Genomic DNA, 17,454 nt, shown 5'->3' with positions numbered 1-17,454 from the left:
TGTGCAGTGTGTGGAGAAGGTGCTGTGACTGATCAAATGTGCTAGAAGTGGTTTGTGCAGTTTTATGCTGGAGATTTCTCGCTGGACGATGCTCCACGGTCGGATAGACCAATTGAAGTTGATAGCGATCAAATTGAGACATTAATTGAGAACAATCAACGTTATACCACGCAGGAGATAGCCGACATACTGAAAATATCCAAATCGAGCGTTGAAGATCATTTGCACCAGCTTGGTTATGTCAGTCGCTTTGATGTTTGGGTTCCACATAAGTTAAGCAAAAAAACCCTTTTTGACCATATTTCCACATGCAATTCTCTACTTAAACATAAGAAAAACATTCCGTTTTTAAAACCAATTGTGACGGGTGATGAAAAGCGGATAGTGTACAATAATGTGGAACAGAAGAGATTGTGGGGCAAGCGAAATGAACCACCACCAACCACACCAAAGGCTGGTCTTCATCCAAAGAAGGTGATGTTGTGTATATGGTGAGATTGGAAGGGAGTCCTCTATTATGAGCTCCTTCTGGAAAGCCAAACGATGAATTCCAACAAGTACTGCTCCCAATGAGACCAACTGAAAGCAGCACCCGACGAAGAGCATCTGGAATTAGTCAACAGAAAACACATAATCTTCCATCAGGATAACGCAAGACCGCATGTTTCTTTGATGACCAGGCAAAAACTGTTACAGCTGGCCGGGAAGTTCTGATTCATTCGCCATATTCACCAGACGTTGCACCTTCGGATTTCCATTTACTTTGGTCTTTACAAAATTCTCTCTCTCTTTCTTTAAAATTTTTAAATTTGTTGTTTTTTAAAATATTTATTTATTTGGTTGCGCCGGGTCTTAGTTGCGGCAGGCAGGCTCATTAGTTGTGGCTTGCCAGCTCCTTAGTTGAGGTGTGTGAGCTCTTCGTTGTGGCATGCATGTGGGATCTAGTTCCCCGACCAGGGATTGAACTCGGGCCCCTGCATTGGGAGTGCGGAGACTTAACCACTACCAGGGAAATACCACAAAATTCTCTTAATGGAAAAAATTTCAATTCCGTGGAAGACTGTAAAAGGCACCTGGAACAGTTCTTTGCTCAAAAAGATTAAAAAGTTTTGGGAAGATGGAATTACAAAGTTGCCTGAAAAATGGCAGAAGGTAGTGGAACAAAACGGTGAATACGTTGTTCAATAAAGTTCTTGGTGAAAATGAAAAATGTGTCTTTTATTTTTATTTAAAAACTGAAGGAACTTTTTGGCCAACCCAGTATTTTGTTTCCATAATGGCTTGAAATCCATTAAGGTCTTGTAGTTTACCATCTCTCTTTGCTTGAATCAAACGGAGCTGAGGGTGTACCTTCTTTCGTATTCTTATGAACTATGTTAGTTCAGCTTCGAAGGATGGCACAGCAGTTTCTCCAAATCATTGGGTCCATTCTCAAAGTTTCTGAACTCAGATCCCTACCATTTTTTAAATGAGATGGCCTCTAGCCATGGTTATCTCAGTTAATAGCTTATCAGCTCCAAGAGGTCAGCTTCTGTATCTATTTTGTTCATCATTCAACCTGGGTCTAGCACTGTGCTTGATAAATATTTGAATACCCTCTTGCAAATCGAAATTGCTGTCTGTCATTTAGCCTCCAGTATAGATATGTTTTTTGGATCACCACTGGTAACAAAGACTTGGAAGTGACTTTGTTAAAAATCGCCTAGCTAGATAGTGGCAGAGCTAAAATTTCATGTCATATCTAATCCAGCCAGTTTCTGGGATTATGAACCTACCTTTTCAGATTTTACACTGTACCACATTATCTCCCCTATAATGTTGTTCTGCTGTTTGCTTTGGAAAATCTCTTGCCTTTCGTACTCTGAAAAGATTTTGTGGCACGTTCAACATTTTTCAGTTATTTGGCATCATCATTAAGAAACACCTACTTTTTCTAGTTTCTGCTAGATTACTTTCAACTTTAAAATGAGTCTACAGATGTAGTACAGATCTTGCCTAGGAATTCCTTCTATGGCTTTGGTTTTATTTTATTTAAAAATTTTTTTATTGGAGTATAGTTGATTTACAATGTTGTGTTAGTTTCAAGTGTATGGCTTTGATTTTAAAAGACATGAATTTTCTTTCCCATACCTGCAGGAGGCTATTTTAATTTCTTAGTCATAGGCAATATTAGAATTTTCATGTTTCTGTTTTAATCACCAAGAAGAATTAGTAGAAAGCTTATTCCAAAAAAGTCTCCAGGAAATATTATTTCTTAATTTAAGAAAAGGATTCTTATATATGTAATAGCATTAAATTAGTATCAGTATTAAATACACCTCATGATATTAAAATCTGATATTCCACCTCACTTTTCAAATGATAATTTTCCTGTATTCATTCAATCAGTTCATCTAATATTTCTAAGACTTTGTGAGATTCTTTGTGCAGTGTTGACAGCTTTCATCTTCATGTTTGTTTTAATTAAAATTTAAACAGAATGGCCTGTACTATAAAGCAGCCTGGAACCCTTCTATTTCCATTCTCTGTGTTTGGGAAGAGTCTCAGACAATGAATTGAACCTCAAGCCCTTAACTGTGTTTTTACAGAATCGACATTTCCAGGGTGTTTTCCAATGTGCCAGGAGCAGTTCAAGATCTTTTATATATATGATCCTTGAACCTTAAAACGACTGTCAGGAAGGCATTAATATTCGTGGTTTATACATGAGAAGTCTGAGACAAAGAGAGGAAGTGACTTATTCAGGATCACATAGTAAATAAGTGGCAGAACCAGGATTCCAACCCATGTGCACTTGACCCTAAGACCCAGTTTCTTGCATCTAGCAGGCATAGGATGGGTTGAGAATGCATCCAAATTGAAGGACCTCATATTCATGTTTATCATGTCTGATTATTTGATGGTAGATTTGGAGGTTAAGACATGTAGTCATAACACTAAATGCCATTCTGGAACATTTTAATTACTCTGGCCACTGCTACCTGTCTGCTGCTACCGTCTTAATATTCTTCATAACCTTTATTACAGACCAAGGAAAAAAATGAAACCTTTGTTTTCAAAATGCTTTTTTAGACATCTCTCAAGTATCATAGTGCTAGCTACCTTGTCTTGTTGTATTTTTTGCTTAGAGATCACTTTCTTTCATGTCTAGCTGGATGTGCAGTTGAAAACAGGTGTTCTGGATATAAATATGCTCTAGATCAATACTGTCCAATAGAACTTCCTGCAGTTGGAAATGTCCAGTTTCTGCATTGTCCAGTATAATAGCCACTAGTTACGTGGGGCTGTTTAGTGCTTGAAATGTAGCTAGTGCAACTGTGGAACTGAATTTTAAATTTTATTTAATTTTGACTAAATTCAAATAAAAATAGGGACATGTGATTATAGCACAGTTTGAGGTAGTAATTGATTCTTGTGTTTGATGAGTAATGATAGAATTTGAGGAAATCCAATAATTAGTAGTTTAAAAGTTGCTGATTGGTTTTCCAGCAACATAAACTTTGGCATGTGTTTATCCTTAAAGGCATAGGACCAAATAGAACAGAACAGTTCATATTTCTAAAGCACTTTTTGATTATTCATGATCTCATTTGATGAGTATTTCAGGTATGATATCATTTTGGACTTGTGTTTGCTAATGGATCACAGTAGAACAAAACCATTTACAACTTTCTTGTGCAGGGGCTACTCCTGTTGAAATGGACACCATTCTGGCCCCTTGATGCTCAGGTTGAGGCTTGAGGGCCTGGACAGGAACCCATGAACTGTTTTCCACTGCTCATTGAGATTGGAGAATTATCCCTCTCCCCTCACCTAGAATGTCCATTAATTTCATTTTTTATATCTAAAGAGAGGGAAGTAGAGACAGTTTCTAAATTTAGCCAGGGAGCTATAATAATTTGATAACCAACAAAAGAAAATATAGTGTTCCTTTCTAATATTTCAAAATAAATCCTCAGGGCTTTGATTTTAGTTCTTTGTTTTGGAAAATACAACCCAGAACTCAGAAATGTTCTGTGTAAGATGAGTTTTTAAATTGATATATGTCTTCTGAAGAAACTTTTGATGGAATTAAATAGTAGATTTCATATGATATTTTGAAGAAAAATTCATTTCCCTGGAGTCTTGATAGGTTTGGTTTCATTTTGATTGTCTGGCCTTATGAAATAATTTGTAAAATATATTAATTTTATTATGTGTTACTAAGTAGCATATTTTTCTCTGTCATTTTAGTTGTAAAATGCTCCTCTCCTTTCTATCAGAGCTCACAACTAATCGACTCTGGGTGCTTTTGATTTTTCTGACTATGCCAAGGCATTGAATGAAGTTCGCTGTAGTGAGAAAAGAGAGCACATGGAACTCGTGACTTTATGTACTCCAACAATAGAGCTTTTATGACATTGGAGGTGGTTAAAAACGCTAGAAGTAGCTCTTAAACATGGCATCGCTGTGTTGCCTTTTTTTTTTTTTTTTTTTTTTTTGTATTCTTAGAGCTGCCAGGAGTGCATCGGGCCTGTAATTTCCTGTTCTCTGAATCCCCCATCTTTTTGCAGCTCCAAGCTTTGTGTCCCACAGCCTGTGACTCTGTGCTAACAAATCGCTATTGTCCAGTGGGGCGAATGGTGGCTGGAACTAAAGAATTGCTGTCTGGTTTCTATTCAAATCCAGGTAGTGAGATATATGAATGGACTTTTCGAATCGTCATGTGAATAACGTCTGCTCGGCATGAAGGCTCAGAGCCACACTAGGAAAGATTAACTCCTGGGCTGACCACTAACATCTTTTGTAGTAGGAGGTAGAAACATTCCCAAGTATCATTTTATTCACACTTAATTTTCCATTTCATCTTCCAAAAGTAGAGTTAGCCGTTGAACTATTTGGCTACTTTTCTCTTAAGTTTAGTGTTTCTGTTGATAATATGGAAGTTTGGGAAAATGCTAAGTTGTTTTTCTCTTAGAACACTATTTTTTTCTGTCAAAAGTTTTCTACCTTACATTTATAATGGCATAAAGTTATCTTTATAGCATACATGCAAAAATGAGAGAGAGGGAGCTGCTTTTTCCAAGAAACCAACCCTTTAAAATACTTTCCAACCATTGAAGGGAAAAATCTCCTTTTTTTCAGAGCATTCTACTTATTTGCATTTTTTCCTCCCAAAGCACAAATTTATAAAGAGAAAATAGAAACAACTTCAAATGCGATGTATTAACCAAACAAACAAGCCTCCTTCAAATTAGGAACCAACTTAAGCATTTGTAAGTAGAGCAGAATCAGGATTTTAAAAATTAGATTTGGAAGCTTGACTATAATTCATAATTTCATTATCCTTGGAAAATTGTTATATTATCTTTCTCCTGTATGCCTGAAAAAATGTCCACAGGCTTAAAAAGGGCCATGCTTTTTACATTCCTTCCATATTGCAGGTACTGTGCAACGGGAGAGCCTTTTATGTTTCTTTTTGTCTTAAACTCAGACAGCTTTGTAAGCAGTAGTGTGTAGATTACAAGAGTTAGACAAAAGCAGGCGCGACTGAGAAGAGTTGAGGGGGGGGAGAGCTTGGGGCACTTCCTGTCACTCAACACATTCCAGATCACTAAAAAATTTCCACACCCTCTGCATTCCCTCTTGCCCACCCCAGATCCCAGTATTTTCTGATTACATATGTTGTGGTATTTATCACACTCCTCGCTATCACTGGGCTCTGGCAAGACTGCTTCAGAGGAGATGCATTCCTTTAGATTGCACAAAGCATAGCTGGGAAAATGGCTGGCAGTTTCAGAATCTAGTCACGATCGCACGCATGAGCACCTCACACATCCATGCCCCTTTCCCCCCTCTCCCGCCCCTGCAGCTGGCTGACCTGTCTCACCCACTGCTGGCCTATGGAACGGCCAGGACTGTCTGGTTTTGGCTCATGCCTTTGTCCATGTCTGGCTTAGTTCCTCTCTGTCTACGCTTGCCTCTACCCCCACCGCCCCAGGCAGCACAAGTGTTTGGCTACACAAAACTACAGATAGAAAAAAGGTGGTAAAAACTTCAAACTTTGCTAGATTCTCCAACAGTTTATTCTTTTGTTTATTCACTTTCTCTCTTCTTTAATACTTCGTTTTAAGAAAACAAATACAAAATTAATTATCTAAAGGCAAAGAATGCAAAGCAACCTTTGTGTTCCTTATAATAACTGACTTCATAACTCTCTCCAGCTGCGTTATGGGGTGTGTATAAAAAGCTTCTGTTCTGAGAACAAAGGAGCACGTGCAGAAATGAGACTAAAAAATCCACTGACAGTATTTCACCACACAAATTACTTAAAAGATTTTAGTCAAGCCTCTCAACAGATTCAATGTTAAAATGGTTTTTAGTTTAAAAAAAAAAAAAATTGAAAGTGCTTACCCAGTAAAAGAACCGAAGTAGTCCTGAACTGTTACGTAAGACTTTTTACAGTTGGATCTTTGTCAAAAGGGGGTGGGGGTGATGGGAGAAAGCAGCAACAACAATCAAAAAAGTTCGAGCTGCTGTGGCTTAGAGGACAACTTCTCTGTTTCCAGATAGGATTCTTGCTGTAGAAATGGAACTCCCAGCCAGCACAGCATCCTGTCCCGGTAGAGAAATGAGTTTGTCAGTAAAAAAAAAAATTAGATACTGGAACCCAGACTAGATGAGGTACTGAACCGCGCCAGATTTCCTTGCAGCCCTGTCTGCTCAGCTCGCATTGAACTATATATGACCCAGATGATGGACAGAAGCACATTCAGTCATGTGCACACTGGAAGAAAGCGGATTTGCTGGTCCCTGGCAGTGCAGGGGTTTGTCTTCTGATTGGGCTGTGCCCTGATCAGTGAAATGTGAAGCCCTCACCATTCAGAGGCCGTAATTCAGGACTGGCAGTTTGAGTGTCTGGCTGCCTCTAGTCACTGAGAGAGACTTTGAAGGTGTTGCTTTTGTTTGGTGGCATTACCCACTCAGAGGTTACTTACACCTATGTACTAGTATTAGGAACAATGCTAGCCTTCCTGAAATGCAAGAAGGAAGCCGACTTTTCCTGAATTCTGTCATTTTATTGTTGATGAACTTTGCTCTAACTTAACCCAATTATTTGATTTGAGAATTTTTGTGACCTTAACCAAGGTCCATGTCCAGACCACACCCTGGCCGTGATTTTATGGGTTTGATAAGGTAAAAATAAAGGTAACATTTGACTTTGAAGCTTCCTAGATGATACAGATTGCTCTTAATGAAAATTGGATGGATGGACAGCAGAGAAGTTAACTTTTGGATTTTGGAGTCTTTGAATGTCCTAGGAAGAAACTTTATCTCTTATCACCTTTGTGAAGCCGTCACTCTTATCCTAGTCCTTAGTCACATAGGGGACTGCTGGGACGAAGCTACCAAAGTATAGGATCCCACTGAACTGTGACATAGGCTTTATGCAAGATAGGCACAGTCTACTCTCTCTAGTCTGTCTGAACTAGGGTCCTTGGGATTATTTCCTGTCTTTCTGGGCCACTAGGAAATGAGGCCATTATTTGGACTGTCGGTTGTGACATTTTTGTTTAGTATATGAAAGTTGCTTTGTTTAATGCAAATTAACACTATTTTTTAAAAATTTGAAGCAATAAAGGAATTAGCTTATATAATCCTAAACTGGTGTTTAGACATATAAATACTGTTTTATTTTCTGCCTCTCTTACACTTGTGGAAATAAATCCATGGTCAGTGTATAGCGTCTGTCTGTTTTGCTGTAAATTCTGGGTTTGGATGTTTAAGTATTTGTAATTTCTTAGATGTTACACAGCATCCTATATATGGGGACTGCCCAGGAATTTTTCTCTTGTCTTAACCTGGAGAAGCTGGGTTGATATGCTATGGGATATAACAATGATCAAAGTCAGAAAAGAAGGGATTCACACCCTCTCTTTCTGTAAACTACAGAACAATCATTCCTTTTTTTCTTTAAGTTGTGGTAAAATATACGTACAGTAAAATTTACCATTTTAACGTCTGTAGTCTGTAGCATTAGGTACATTCACATTGTTGTATAATCATCCCCACCACCTATCTCCAGAATATTTTTATTTCCCCAAACTGAAACTCTGTACCTAACATTAACTTCTTATTCCTTCCTCCCCCAGCCCCTGGCAACCACCATTCTTTCTGTCTCTATGAATTTGACTGTTCAAGATACCTCATAAAAGTAGAATCATACAGTACTTGTCTTTTTGTGACTGGGTTACTTCACTTAGCTTAATGTCCTCTAGGGTCATTCATGTTGTAGCATGTGTCAAAATTTCCTTCCTTTTTAGGTTGAATAATATTCCGTTCCGTTGTACGTATAGACCGCATTTTGTTTATCCTTTCATCTGTCGATGGACACTTAGTTGCTCCCACCTTTTGGCTATTAAGACAATTATTCTTGACCATTCTTCTTGTAATCTTGTGAGGGCTTCTTTACAGAGCTGTCTGACCCATCTTAAAAGCTATTCCATTTTATCAGTTAGAAGGGTTTTGGTATGCCTTTTTACTTTAGAGATTAACTAGGCCCTAATATCAGATTTGCTAGAGAAGGGCAGATTCTTTTCAGCCTTCTTGGATGAGACTTAAAACATAATTCTCTCTATTTATTTTTTATGGGTTTATCTTTTCCTATTACACTGTGAGCTCTTCCTGGGCAGGGACTGTAGTAAATTCCTTTTGAATTGTGCCTGTGCCTCTTGTTTAGGAAGTAGACATCAATAAAAATTAGTTGGAAAAAAATGTGAATTAATGAATAATAATAGAATAATAGCTAATTTTGTTGGATTTTTATTATAGGCAAGACACTGTGACAGATGTTTTATTTACATTATTTAACTTTCAAAACAGCTCTGAGATAAGTATTGTTATCTTCATTTAATAGATAACTTGTTCAGGACCTCATAGCATGTAAAAGATAAAACTGAGATTTGAACCCTTGTCTCTTTTGGCTCCAGAGCCATTATGCAAACTCCATAGTGAGGTGATGATCAGTGGGTTTGGAAGCAGGAGATTAAGGCTAAGCATTGATTCCAAATCAGATATTCTTTCATTAGGCATCAGGAGCTAGAGCCCTGTGATAGAGATGGTTCATGAGTGGATACTCAGAGGAAAGCTTTGCACATTATAGATCTTTAGCTGAACAACTCCTTGTTGAACTCAGTTCACAGATATTCCTGTGTATGTAAATTCTCTTAGGTTATTTTGAAAGTGCAGTTAAGTGAATGCACTAGAACAAATGAATCGATGTTCCTCATACATATATGAATGATACTGTTCTAGGTGCTAGGGTGAGTCAAGAATAAACCAGAACAGATTCTTATGGATCTTGCATGCTAGTGAGGAGACAGAAAAATAAGTTTACAAAGTAATATAACGTAAAACAGGAAACCATGCTATGAGGAAAATAAAATAGGGTAATGTGATGACGGACAATGCCTTGGGGGTAGATTTGGATGAGGGACTCCTTAAATGAGGAAATACCCAGGAATGCTTCTCTGAGGAAGTAAAATATACAAGCTGAGAGCCAAACGATGACAAGAAGAATCCTAGAGGATAAAGAGCTAAAAGAAGTGTGATCTGAGCAATGAGAACGAGATGTAAGAGCTCTAAGATAGGATTGAGTTTGGTGTGTTTGAGGAGCAGAAAGAGTAGCATGGCTAAAGTGGAGTGAATGCAGGTAGGAGATAATGTTGGAGAGGTAGGATGGGATCCTATCATGTAGGGCCTTGTGAGCTGTGATAAGAAATTTAGATTTTTCCCCAAAGGTAGGAGATTAGAAGGTTTTAAGCATAAGAGTCCTCCTGACACTACCTTTTTTTTTTTTTAAATTAAATTAATTTATTTTGGGCTGCTCTGGGAGGCATGCAGGATCTTAGTTCCTGTGCCCCCTGCAGCGGAAGCACAGAGTCCTAACCACTGGACTGCTAGTGAATTCCCCTGACACTACCTTTAACTGGAGTCCTTCCCAAGCTGGAGACTTTGCCAAGGCTTTCGCATGTTAGTGGCCAGCTCTAGATGTCCTAGCAGAATGATACTTCTTTTACAAGAATGCTGGGGCAACCATTGGTTTCATTGCTCTTTCCAGATCAAAGAGGGCTCGTTCAACAGGAGTCTTGTTGTTTTCACAACATCACTGTTGTGTGGATAGGGTTTTGTATGCTGGTTTTCTGTATTAATTTAGGCTGAAATTCAGTTCTTAATTAGACCTGATCTTTCTGTGTCAGTACTTTGAAGGACGTGTTCTTGGCAGTTGATGATGGCTGTTTCATTTATATGATATACTTAAGGGCATACTGATGGGAATCTGAAATTGACAAGTAAAGAGGAACTTTCCCAGTATTATTTTTATTTTTTGGCCGTGTCGGGTCTTAGTTGCGGCATGCACGGTATTTGTTGAGGTACGTGGGCTCTTCACTGTGGCATGCGGGCTTCCTTCTATTTTCTCTCTCTAGTTGACGCCTGCCAGCTCAGTAGTTGTGGCCCACAGGCTTAGCTACCCTGTGGCATGTGGGATCTTAGTTCCCCAACCAGGGATTGAACCCACCTCCCCTGCGTTGGAAGGCGGATTCTTTACCACTGGACCACCAGGGAAGTCCGTTTGCCAGTATTCTTTTTTTTTTTTTTTTTTTAAGATTATTTATGTATATATGTATGTATGGCTGCGTCAGGTCTTAGTTGTGGCATGCGGGATCTTCGTTGAGGCATGCGAGATCTTCCGTTGGCAGTGTGCAGGCTCTTCTTTGTGGTGCACGGGCTTCTCTCTAGTTGTGGTATGCAGGTTTTCTCTTATCTAGTTGTGGTGCGCAGGCTCCAGGGTGCGTGGACTCTGTAGTTTGCGGTATTCAGGCTCTCTAGTTGAGGCGCACGAGCTCAGTAGTTGTGGCCTGCAGGCTTAGTTGCCCTGCGGCATGTGGGATCTTAGTTCCCTGACCAGGGATCAAACCCACGCCCCCTGCATTGTAAGGCGGATTCTTTACTGGACCACCAGGAAAGTCCCCCCTTCCCAGTATTCTTAAGTAAGGTTGTATTCAGGTATTCTGACTCTAGTAGGGTTAATTGCTAACATTTTTCCCATATTATTTGATTTTTTCAAATACTGTGAAAAATACCGAACATAACATTACACACCTGATAGTTTCATTTTATAGGTCAGTTGTGTTCAAATGGTTTTGACCATTATCCTCTGTAAGAAAGGTATTTTATATTGTAATCCATTATACACGTACTTGTATATATATCTATGTATCAATATCTATATCTGAAACCATATTTTCATGGTATATAGTACTTGTCCTTATTACATGTAGTCATCTACATTTTTTTTTTTTACTTAAAAAATATTATTTACAAGCCACTAAATTGATTTTAAAACCCACTGAAGGGACAATCTGAACTTTGAAAAAACATTATAGGGGAGAAATCTGAGGCTCGGAGAGGTTATGACTTGTCATTTGTCACATAGCAAGGAAGTAGCAGAGCTGGGACTTAAACCATTGCTAATGATTCCAAAGCCCTTCCTTGTTACCACATTGTATAGCTTTTCTAGTGATTATAACCTTCAGTGAAAGTGAACAAAAATGAAAACACCAAAAATGACCTTTAATAATGATTATATAAAATGTAAATTTTCAAAGCAGAGGCTGTAGGATGGGACAGAAATATTCTTCCCCTGATGATGTCCTCTGCCTTTTTCAAAGAGCTGTTGGCCACTTGGCGTTGTCTTCCATATCTTGGACAGCATGCAGTTGATATTACTCATTAGTTGTACTGCGAACCAGCAGTTTCCCAAAGCACTTGTATCTCGTTACTCAGCCTACCCCTGAGCTAATCTTGGCTTCTTAAAATAATAGCTGTGTGATACCTAGCTTATGAGAGTGAGAATGTGGCCTCTCAAAAGCGAGCTGTTGCAGTGTAACTTGGAGTCAGTGCTCAGATACAAGACAGGAAATATATCTAGCATCTGAGTCCAGCCCTGCCGTTTTCTGACCTGGTTACGGTACTGGTTGAGTTAATTTTGCTGAAAGGAGAAACCATGTCCTCCTCTCCTGCTGGAGGATAAGGCTGTATCAAAGGGAAAGGGTAGGGAATTAATGCCTGTTGTTTACTATGAGCTAGCCATGCACTGTACTCTAGGCCAGGGGTCCCTAACCCTCGGTCCACGGCCCATTAGGAACCAGGCCGCACAGCAGGAGGTGAGTGGCGGGCAAGCAAGCAAAGCTTCATCTGCCGCTGCCCATCACTCCCTGCCCATCACTCCCCATTGGTCGCATTACCGCCTGAACCATTTCCGCACCCACACCCCCACCCCGGTCCATGGAAAAATTGTCTTCCAGGAAACTGGTCCCTGGTGCCAAAAAGGTTGGGGACTGCTGCTCTACCCACCCCACCCCCGCCTTTTAATCTAATTTAATTTAATTTATTTTTTGGCTGTGTTGAGTCTTTGTTGCTGCATGCAGGCTTTTCTTCAGTTACAGCAGCAGGGGCCGCTGTTGTTGCAGTGCGTGGGCCTCTTATTGCGGTGGCTTCTCTTGTTGTGGAGCATGGGCTCTAGGCATGTGGGCTTCAGTAGTTGTGGCACATGGGCTTCAGTAGTTGTGGTGCTCGGGCTCTAGAGCACAGGCTCAGTAGTTGTGGCACATGGGCTTCAGTAGTTGTGGTGCTCGGGCTCTAGAGCGCAGGCTCGGTAGTTGTGGTGCATGGGCTTAGTTGCTCCGCGACATGTGGGATCTTCCTGGACCAGGGCTTGAACCCCTGTACCCTGCATTGGCAGGCAGACTCTTAACCACTGTGCCACCAGGGAAGCCCTCTAGGCCCTTTTGACATAGGTTTTAGTTTAATTCTCATGACAGTTCTGTGAGGGGAAAGTTATTATCCCTATTGTTTTCATTTATTATTTTTATTTCTTAAAATTAGGATACAGAACAATCAGGACACAGAACAGTTACAGTGCCCCAAAAAACTATTTTGTGTATTATCCTTATTTTACAGAAAAGAAACATTGAGGCTCAGACAAAAGAAATGATTCTTAAACAATCACAAAGTCAGGTAGTGGCTGAGGTTGGGATAGAAGCTACACTATACCTACCTTTAAAAATTGTACCTTCACCTCAGAGCCGAATTGGAGCTCTGAGTTAATGAGACTGTGTAGAAGGGGACATTCCTAGGCTTTAAGAGTAAAGGGTTATGTCAGAGGATGGAAACCTTTGAAAACCCAACACTGTGGAAATAGAGCTGCTTTCTTATTCCTGTGTAGTGTGGGGTTTGTCTAGGATACCTCCGACACTTGTTTTTGTTTTTTTTTTTTTGGCTGGGTTGGGTCTTCGTTGCTGTTCGTGGGCTTTCTCTAGTTGCGGTGAGTGGGGGCTCCTCTTCGTGGCAGTGCACAGGCTTCTCGTTGCAGTGGCTTCTCTTGTTGCAGAGCACAGGCTCTAGGTGTGCGGGCTTCAGTAATTGCAGCACTCAGGCTAGTTGCAGCACGTGGGGTCAGTAGTTGTGGCTCAAGGGCTCTGGAGCGCAGGCTTAGTAGCAGTGGCACACGGGCTTAGTTGCTCCGCGGCATGTGGGATCCTCCCGGCGCAGGGATCAAACCCATGTCTCCTGCATTGGCAGGCGGATTCTCAGCCACTGCACCACAGGGTAAGTCCCACCTCCAACACTTTTTTAATCAGTACAGATTTATGTTTTTAGTCTTTATGCAGTTGCTTTTCAGTGAAAAACAGGAGTTTAATCTTCTGCTAGCTTCCTTTATTAACCTGCTGGGTTTTGTTTTTGTTTTTCTTTTTTTTCTTCTGCCATGACATAGACATAGGTTTTTTTCTCTTTTGAGCTTGAACTGCATTGGCTCTCCAAAGCTTCTGAACCTCCTTGTTTCTTGGGTAGGCAAAACTAGTCAGGTGCCCCAGTGTCTGCTAGGGAAAAGGGTAAAATCACGTGGGTAGGATTGGGTTGAAGGCATGGGTCATAAAGCATTACTCCTGTGGCTGCCAAGAAAATGCTCATTTTTTTGTGAAGAGACTGGTCCAATGTTAGTCATTTGATTATATAATTAAAGCAGGGATTTTGGATAATTTCTTTAGATATATGATAAGGCCTACATTTTCTCCCCCATTTTGTCTTCTCATGGATCACATCAAGGGTAAAGATGGGACTTTGCAAAACTGTTATGCAAAACTGTTACTTTGAATTCTTAATAACATCCTTACTAAGTTGGCATTGTCATTTCCTCCTTTATACAAATGAGGAAAACTGAGGTACAGAGAGGTTAAGTACTAGCTTCTTCAAGATTCCTAAGACAGAGCCAGTAATCTAACTCAGGTTTTTTGTGGGGTTTTGTTTTGTTTTGTTTTTGGTGTGTATGGATTTTGTTTTTGTTTTGGTGTGGCTCCAAAGCTGTCTCTTTGTATTACCTATTTGCTGTCTTCACTAACGCACTTCCATTGCCTCTCAAGGGCATTGCCAGTGTTCAGAGAATGGTGGTGGTGTTTATACCCCTTTTTTCCCTTTAAAGTATCAAATCATTCTTGAGCATTTTAACTTAAAAAAGAGATTCAGTTCAGAGTTGTGTTATGGTGACTTCAACATCATTTAAAAATTCAGGGCATCAAAATCTTCAGGAGCTGATTGTAACATTGAGGAACTTAGGGCTGTTGAGATTTGGAATATCCACTGATCCAGAGCCACATGGTTACTGGGCAGAAGGTGATAGGGCAAAAAGGTACTTGGCTATGGGCTGAGCCCACGTGGGGTCAGACTGTGTCACAGGAAGAAGCCAGAGCTGAATTCCAGGTCACAGAGGGCTGAACCTAGGCAGGTACCAGCACTCCCAAGGGATATGGTTCAGATGCAGGCCATTGGTGGCCAGTGTTTTGGCCTGACTTACCATTTGTAATTACTACTAGGCCTCTCCAAGCAGGTTTATTAACTTTTATTATTATTTTTTAAATATTTATTTATTTGGCTGCGCTGGGTCTTAGTTGTGGCATGTGGGATCTAGTTCCCTGACCAGGGATTGAACCCAGGCCCCCTGCATTGGGAACGCAGTCTTAGCCACTGGACCACCAGGGAAGTCCCTATTAACCTTTTAAATATGTAGAGAGCCCATGTTCAGGAGATACCTGCCACTGAAATTACACACTTTCTAGAAGTTTACATGGTCACCATTCCCATTAGAGTCATAAGTGCCCACTGACAAAACATGGCAGGGATTAATTCACTTAAGCAGTTTTAAGGGAGCCTTTTTTAACTTCAAAAATTGTGAATATATGGTTTTCTTCTTTGTAAAAATTGTACCGCCGTTTTTTCTCCAGGCTTCTAAAGGCAATAGCTATTAATACTTGAAAAGTTAGAAAATTGGTATTTTTTCTTTCATATGTATTTTATTTAACTAATAAACTTTATTTTTGGAGCAGCTTTAGGTTCACCCCCAAATTGAGTGGAAAGTACAGAGAGTTCCAATATACTCCCTGTTCCCAACGTGCATGACCCCCGACCAACTATCAACATCCATTACCAGAGTGATGCATTTGTTACAGTTGATAAACCTACACTGACACATCATTGTCACCCAAAATCCATAGTTTCTATTTTATTTATTTATAAAATGACCATTGCTGGTTTCAGCCACTGCTCTTTTAAAAAATATATTTATTTATTTATTCATGCATGCATGCATACATTCATGAATGTATGTAGCACCGGGGGGTCTTTGTTGCGGCGCACAGGATCTCTGTTGCAGCGCACAGGATCTCCGTTGCAGCCTTTGGACTCTTGGTTGCGGCATGTGGACTTCTTAGTTGTAGCATGTGGACTCTTAGTTGCGGCATGCATGTGGGATCTAGTTCCCCGACCAGGGATCTAACCCAGGCCCTCTGCATTGGGAGTGCGGAGTCTTACCCACTGGACCACCAGGGAAGTCCTCATAGTTTAGATTTCACTCTTGGTATTGTACCTTCTGTGGATTTTGACAAATAGGTAATGATGTGTATTACCATTGCAGTATGTTACAGAATAGTTTCACTGCCCTAAAAATTCTCTGTGCTCTGCCTATTCATCCCTCTCTCCCTCCTTCCTAACCACTGGCAACTACTAATCTTTTTGCTGTCTCCATAGTTTTGCCTTTTCCAGATGTTATGCAGTTGGAATCATATAGTATGTGGCCTTTTTAGAGTGGCTTCTTTCACTTAGTAATATGCATTTAAGTTTCCTCCATGTCTTTTCATAGCTTGATAGCTCATTTCTTTTTAGCACTGAATAACAATTCCTTTGTCTGGATGTACCACAGTTTATCCACTCACCTACCAAAGCGCATCTTAGCCACTTCCAAGTTTTGGTAGTTATGAGCTGCTATATATAAACATCTGTATGTAAATTTTTGTGTGGACATAAGTTTTCAGTTCATTTGGGTAAATACCAAGGGTGGTTACTGGATCATATGGTATGAGTATGTTTAGTTTGTATGCAACTGCCAAACTGTCTTCCAGGGTAGCATTTCTACCAGCAAGGAATGAGAATTCCGGTTGCTCTACATCATCCTCCCCAGCATATGATATTGTCTCTCTCTCTCTTTTTTTTTTTTGGTGTGGGAGTCATTCTAACAGGTGTGTAGTGATATCTTGTCATATTAACTTGCACTCCCCTAATGACAGATGATGTTGAACATCTTATGCTTGCTTGCCATCTCTGTATCTTCTTTGGTGAGGTGTCTAGTAAGGTTTCTCACCTATTTTTTAATTTGGTTGTTCATTTTCTTATTGTTGAGGGTTTTTTCTTATTGTGGAGTTTTAAGAGTTTCTTTTATAATTTTGGATAGCAGTCCTTTATCAGATGTGTCTTTTTCTTTTTTTTTTTTTTTGCGGTACGTGGGCCTCTCACTGTTGTGGCCTCTCCTGTTGCGGAGCACAGGCTCCGGATGCACAGGCTAAGCGGCCATGGCTCACGGGCCCAGCCCCTCCACGGCATGTGGGATCTTCCCAGACTGGGGCACGAACCCGTGTCCCCTGCATCGGCAGGCGGACTCTCAACCACTGCGCCACCAGGGAAGCCCTCAGATGTGTCTTTTACCAATATTTTCTCGTAGTCTGGTCATCTCATTCTAATGACATTGTCTTTAGCAGACCAGAAATTTTTCATTTTAATGAAGTCTAGCTTACTAATTATTTCTTTCATGGGTCATGCTTTTGGTGTTGTACCCAACAATTCATTGCCATGCAGAAGGTCATCTAGGTTTTCTCCTGTGTTATCTTCTAGGAGTCTCATAGTTTTGTGTTTTTCGTTTAGGCCTGTGATCCATTTTGAGTTAATTTTTGTTAAGGGTGTAAGGTCTGTGTGTAGATTGATTTTTTTTTTTTTAATATATGTAGATATCCAGTTGTTCCAGCACCATTTCTTGAAGGCTAACTTGGCTACATTTTATTGCTTTTACTCCTTTGTCAAAGATCATTT

General features: G+C 40.1%; 1 protein-coding gene and 1 long non-coding RNA gene across 3 annotated transcripts in view; one reads left to right on the top strand and one right to left on the bottom strand.

Annotated features, from left to right (window-relative positions):
- The window catches only part of LOC117201073 (uncharacterized), a 39,376-nt gene extending 32,225 nt beyond the window's left edge, over window positions 1–7,151 (bottom strand). Inside the window, exon 1 of the long non-coding RNA XR_007478105.1 lies at window positions 6,394–7,151. This is a non-coding gene — a long non-coding RNA (uncharacterized LOC117201073). The remainder of the gene's footprint in view (window positions 1–6,393) is intronic.
- The window catches only part of NR6A1 (nuclear receptor subfamily 6 group A member 1), a 205,513-nt gene that overhangs the window by 79,790 nt on the left and 108,269 nt on the right, over window positions 1–17,454 (top strand). The window lies entirely within an intron of this gene.

The sequence above is a fragment of the Orcinus orca genome, chromosome 6 (genome assembly GCF_937001465.1).
Source record: "Orcinus orca chromosome 6, mOrcOrc1.1, whole genome shotgun sequence".
NCBI classification, from domain to species: domain Eukaryota; kingdom Metazoa; phylum Chordata; class Mammalia; order Artiodactyla; family Delphinidae; genus Orcinus; species Orcinus orca.
Note: the sequence above shows the minus strand (reverse complement) of the source record. Positions and strands in the feature narration are given on the sequence as shown.